General features: G+C 36.5%; 1 pseudogene; it reads left to right on the plus strand.

The window, feature by feature from the left end:
* The first annotated feature begins 569 nt into the window (after nt 1-569).
* LOC100464199 lies at nt 570-1,226 on the plus strand (annotated as a pseudogene).
* Nucleotides 1,227-6,688: the final 5,462 nt, after the last annotated feature.

Raw genomic sequence — 6,688 nt, forward strand, 5'->3', positions numbered from 1 at the left:
AAGCAATAACAACCATTGCTGGCAAATACTCAAGGATATGAGCATTCCAGTACTTTGGTGATGGAAGTGTGAATTTTTCTACTATTTTGGCAAGTAAGTCTGGCAGTGGTTATTTGAGTTAAAATGACTCTATGTCAGGTAGCAACTCTAGTTCATGAATTCTAACTCACATTAAAAAAAAACATTTGATAAAAGACATGTATAGAATAATGCCTTTTGTAGCATTGTTTGTTACAACAACAAAGTATAAACAATCTGAATGCCCATGAATAAGGAATTGAATAAATTATGGCACACGCATGTGCTGCACACACGCACAATGGAAAATGATGTATTGGGATCTATCAATGTCCCAAACAAGAGGGATGTTTACAATATATAGTGAGGTAAAAAAAAGCAAGGTCAAAGTAAAGGGGATAATATCAGCTCGTTAAAAAATTAAAAACAAAAAACAGGTTATGTGGTTCTCTTTTCTGGCTGGAACCTCGGAAGGTGCAGAAGAGAAGAAAAAGATATGGTCCCTGCTATGCTAGAAACACTTAANTAAAAAAAAAAAAAAAAAAAAAAAAAAAAAAAAAAAAAAAAGCACGGAACTGAACATTGAGACCTTAAGGAAGAGGTTTGCCCAAAAGATGTTTTGAAAAGCAAGGAAAAAGCTTATCTATGAAAAAGGTAAGCTATCACAAAGAATATAGACAGATGTACAGAACTGCTGTAAGAATTGCTAGGATGGCAAGAAAAGCTGGCAACTTCTATGTACCTGCAGAACCCAAATTGGCATCTGTCATCAGGATCAGTATTAATGGTGTGACCCCAAAGTTCTGAAAGGTGTTGCGGCTTCTTTGCCTTCACCATATCTTCAGTGGTACCTTTGTTAAGCTCAGCATGTTTCAGTTAACATGCTGAGGATTGTGGAACCATATATCGGAAGGGGCATCCAAACTTGAAGTGAGTACATGATGTGTTTTCTTTCATGGTTATGGCAAAATCAACAAGAATCGATTGCTGAATCTCTTGGTAAATATGGCATTGTCTGAATGGAGGATCTGATTCATGAGACCTACACTAGTGGCAAATGCTTTAAAGCAGCAAACAACTTCCACTGGTTCTCCTAATTTTCTTCTGTATGAGGTGGGTTGAAGAAAAAGACCATTCATTTTGTAGAAGGTAGAGATGCTGGCAACAGGGAAGACCAAATCAACAGGCTTATTAGAAGTGTTAAATAACAAAAATTCAACTGAGTAAATTTTAAAGATCCAATGGGCTTTATTAAATAATTAGGAATGGAGCAGCATTCCATCTGGCAAGTAGAAGGGAGCTCCAAAGGGCTATAGAAAAGGTGTGGTTTAAAGGTAGAAAAGGAGTGGAGGACAGGAAGTTATGAGCAAAGAATCCATTATTCTAGGTAAGATCGCCTTCCTAGGGGGAATGAAAGGGTCTATCAGGAAATTTCCTAGTGCTGACCAGGAAATTCTCATGTCGATTTGTTAAAGGTTACATTTTTAGGGGGTTGAAACTGCAGTTAGGTTAAGTGTCAAGTCTTGGTTTACTGACCTGGGGCCTTAACCTAAGTGACACCACTTTTGGGTCTGTGGTTTTCTTTTTAACAGAAGAATGAACTAAGGCATCTATCATGATTATTTTTGTAATCTGGTCAGTTAACAAACAGTGACTGCTTTCAAATTGAAATGTAAAACAAACAGCAGCACCCCCCCCCCAACAACAGCAACAGGTTATGTGTTTGCCCAAAGAGAGTGTGGGACGAGTACTCACCCAATTCTTCATATTCGTTACCTAAGGGAGGGTTTCCTTCCTCCCTCCCTCCCTCCCTCTTCCTTCCTTCTTCCTTCCTTCCTTCCTTCCTTCCTTCCTTCCTTCCTTCCTTCCTTCTTTTCTTCCTTTCTTCCTTCCTTCCTTCCTCCCTGATTATATCAGAAAAGAGAAGACACAGGAGAAAAGAAAAAGTGGATCACCATTCCGGTGATGGATGCTAGGTGAGAGGATGTGGCAGCTGGCCTCATTACCTCCCCCCTAACAGAAGCAGAGGGTTTCCTCTGACTTTTTGAGCCCAGAGATTTGGAGAAGGATGTTGATTGAAGAGGAGGAGAATGGCTGGACCACCCAAGTTGTCTACAGTCACTGACAGCCCTTCTGCTTTGTAGAGTTGCCTTTAGGTTGCCCAGGGCAATCTCTTACTAGTTATGTACATCCATGAGGCAATATCCTGCTTCAGGAAAAGTTCTGCCCTTACTTGTGCCAAGCTCACGTTCCTAGGGTGGGAAGGATAAAGTTAGCAGAAGGTTATTGATGGATGAAGGTACATCTCCTTGAGGTATGAGTGAAAACTTCTAGATGAGTCAAGAAATTTGCCAGACATCTGTGCTTTTCTCCTCACCCCACCCACAGAGCTAGGCAGCAATTTGTGTGTGGGTGTCACTATCTAAAATTTTTCTAGGAGAAGAATATGGCACAATAATATTTGAAAAGATTAACCCATGATTTTTCTTCACTCTGTCTCTATGTATATATCTATATATTATCTATATATCTATATCTATCCATATCTATGTCTTTTCCTCCTCATTTGTGCAAATAGTTGGTGCTGGGGAAGTGTGAACCAAGATAATATTTCTGGCTATTAATTTCTAATAAAGAAAGTCTGAAGAGGTCAGGCAAGATTACCAGAAAAGACCAAATGGAGGATTTGTGGACAATGACAAGCGTTTGGGCCAGAAACATGAGGGGAAATGAAATTTCCAAGCTAGAAGGAGATTCCCACGGGAGTAGACAGTGTAAGGAGGAGAAGGGAGGAGTCTGTGGGAACAATGAGATAGGGTGCTTGCCTGATTTCCAACTATATAAAAAGAATGGTAAGTCTCCAAAGAGGATATAGCTGCTTGGAATTGAGAAAAAGGAAATTAAGAGGACCTGTTCTTCCAACAACACACATTTTGGGATTGTAAAGAATGTGCAGGGCCCCTGGGTGGCTCAGCCAGTTGACCAACCAACTCTTGGTTTTGGCTCAGGTCATGAACTCTGGGTCCTGAAATGGAGCCCTGCATCAGGCTCTGCACTCACTGCGGAGGCTACTGGAGATTCTCTCTCTTCCTCTCCCTCTGCCCCTCCCTCCACTTTTGCGCGCGAGCACTCTCTCTCTCTCAAGTAAATAAGTATGTAAGTAAATAAGTAAATATTTAAAAAAAAGGAATGTTGCAATGAATATTCTGTGCAAGAATTTTTCTGCAGTTTATACTTTGGAAGAAGTTGACTTGCTGGGTTAGTACCTTTAAACTTGCTATGTATTCTGAAAATGCTTTCAAAATTATACCTGTTTGCTCTCTCAATCTCTTACCTTTCTCTTTTCAAATTTAAACTGCACTCCCTATAGTAAAACTTCACTGTTAATTAATCATCAGGAATTAACATTAAGAATTTGAAAGTCCTGTTTCCCCTACTTCCTCACCACTACTTACTTTTGAATTTTTTCCAGTCTGAGGATATGAAAGGGTACCTTGTTTTAATTTGCATGTTCCTATTACTAGCATGTTACTTTTTTTCTCTTTTTTAAAATATCTTCATTGGTCATATAGAGATTCTCTTCTGTGAAATGAAGGTTTATATTAGTTTATTTTTGGGCCTTTTGTCTTTGTCTTGTAAGATATTTTTCTTTATTCTAGATTAAAATTATTTCTCAAATGCATTGTAAATATTTTCTCTGTAGCTTGTCTTCAAACTTTGTTTATGGTTTCTAATGTATAAAGATTTAAAATGTTTATGTTATCAAATGTATTCATTTATAGTTTATACTTGATGGTTTAGTCTTTTTTTTCTTCATAGACTTCATTTTTTGAAGGTTTAGTTTCATACAAAATTGAGAAAAGATATACGGATTTTCCACATACCTCCTGCTCCAACATATGTATGGCCTCCCCCATTATCAACATCCCTATCAGAGTTGTACGTGTGTTATAACTGATGAACCTTTTTATATTTTAAGAAATCCTTCATTACTTCAATGTTATACGATAGTCTCCTACATTTCCTTCTAGAATTTCTAAGGGTTGCTTTTAGCTTTTAAGTCTTTAGTCCATGTGGACTTTCTATTTGCTTATGGAATAAAGAGGAATTTAATTTTCAGATATATTTTAAAATTTGTTCCTTAATCACATGGGGTCAGCCCATCCTATTGACAGATTCACCTACAGCTCTACTGAAAAGTCCAGGACAGCAAAGCATCTTCTAGCAAGCCTCACGACCAGACATTATGGCTAAACCACTGGACTCATGGATAAGCCTCCGGCACCTAAGAGCAAACTAGTGATGCTACTTGGGTGAGTGAATGGTGTGACTTCTGTGGAGTCTCTCATGCTGTGGACATTGGCTAAAGGGAAACCAGGAACATCCACTGATTGAAAAATAATATAACTGAGCTGTCCTCACAACTGGATATCAGGACCTGGATCAAAACAACCAACCAACTAGCAAATGTAGCTGCAAATATGGCAGAACTAATGTATCCAAAGAATTTTTCGAAGCAAATGCAGGTAACCCAGAGGAAATTAGTTTCTGAATAATGTTTCTTCTCTGTTGTATCACTAATTTATTAAGCATATACTATAATCTTCAAGTTCCTAAAACACTGAATGTGGTGGAAAGGAAAAATCCTATTTTGATTATTTAGTTGGAAAAAGTAAAAATAAAATTTATATTATTTCTCTTCACTTCCAAAAAGAATAAAATAAAATCAATTTTAATAATTTGAGCAGAGATCAGTTGTAATTTTTTTCCAAAAAGTAAAATAATTACACAGAATTTCATGGTAATCTTAATATTTATACAGATTTTAAAAGAAAATAAAAGGAAACCTTGACTTACATAAAGTACTTATGCTGATGATTTCTGAAGTAAAAGAGTCATATCACAATTAAAAAGTATAACTCAGAATCCAATGTAATGTCTAAGATGAGCGTAAATTTAAGTACTTGAAATAGAGATTGATATTTGTAATTAAATTAAACATAAATTAAAATAATTAGCTGGGAATATCCCACATGCTTTCTAAATCCCCCAGTTGGCCTAGGTAGTTTTTCTTATTCTTCCACAACACATGGCATTCTTTCTATGAATGACATCAGTTTGGAAATACCCTGTGGTTTTCTGAGTTATAAATGGATATCTCACTATGAACTCCTGATTATATTATGATTCATACTTTCACTTCTGTTTTTTTATGCTATCATTTTGAAAAGTGAAAATGAAACTGCGTTTCATTGCTGAACAGTGCACAAGGGAGAAGAAAAATAAGATTGAATGTAATGATTTACAAAATATTTAGGCATTATTGTCTGAGAATATTGTAAGAATAATTTATTAAGGAAAAAACAAGGTAGTTATGACAAAAAGGGTCTCAGAGAGTTATTCTGGGACTTAACAACGATTATTGTCAGAGTTCTGCTTTACATAGGAACTTCACTTATGATTTCGTTTGACATCTATCTATCATCTATCTAACATCAATCTATCAACTATTTATCTATTTATCTACCTATCATCTATCCATCTTTCTACCCATCCATTCACCTGCCTATAATTCTTTTAAAGCTTTTTTTACCCACGGAACTGGGTCATGAACCCTTGCCTTCTACCTCTAGAATTTGTTCTCTTAGCCAGTACACTATGATAGAAAGATGATGATAGCTACTTAGCTAGCTAGCTAGATGCTAAATAAGAAAGAAAGAAAAAGAAAGAAAGAAAGAAAGAAAGAAAGAAAGAAAGAGAAAGAAAGAAAGAAAGAAAGAAAGAAAGAAAGAAAGAAAGAAAGAAGAAAGTAAGGAAAAGAGAAGAAAAAGAGAGAGAAAGCAAAAGGAAGGAAGGAAGGAAGGAAGGAAGGAAGGAAGGAAGGAAGGAAGGAAGGATCATATGGAAAGTTCCAACATGATTACAGGTTTGAGAGACTTTATTGATACTTTAGGTGTCCTTAGGGCAGGGTCACAACTGCTCATTGCTGTGTCAGCTCCTGCCACAGGGCAACATTCAACAAATATTTGTTGAATAAATGAACACAACAGGATAAAAACTAATTTTTGTACATCATCGTTTTCTGTGGAAAACCACAAGAAAAAAAATGCCTTCTGAGGTCTCAGCACTAGAAAGTGACCATGAAGTATCAGGAATCTAATGAGATCCTTCTCTTACAAGATCCTTAAAATATCAGTGTTCCTATCATGAGGTATGAGGTTGAAGGCTAGATGCCTCAATGCTGTGTGATTCATATTTAACATTACTTGTAGAATGAGAATTTTGCGAGATTATAAACCCCTTATAAAGATTAATGTGATTTAAAAAATCTTTCTATTAAATGTGGAATTTCCCTTCTTGAGCTGCCTGTCACCAAATGGCAGTTCCTACCAAAGAATTATGTCTTATGGGTTAACATGTGTTTTCCTATAAATGGAGTAATTCCTCACCTTCAAATCTCCCCTGCCCAGACCAAATACTTTTTCTACCTACACTGCTTTGATGTGTGTATTTCAGATTTACCAACTCCTTTACCTTAAGGCATTGAAGAATGATCTTAATTATCACCTGTTTTTATTTATTTACTTATTTATATTTTTAAAAGATTTTTTTAAAGTAGGCTCCACACCCAGCATGGAGCCCAATGTGGGGCTTGAACTCACAACCCTGA

Source organism: Ailuropoda melanoleuca, chromosome 1 (genome assembly GCF_002007445.2).
Source record: "Ailuropoda melanoleuca isolate Jingjing chromosome 1, ASM200744v2, whole genome shotgun sequence".
In the NCBI taxonomy this organism is placed as follows: Eukaryota; Metazoa; Chordata; class Mammalia; order Carnivora; family Ursidae; genus Ailuropoda; species Ailuropoda melanoleuca.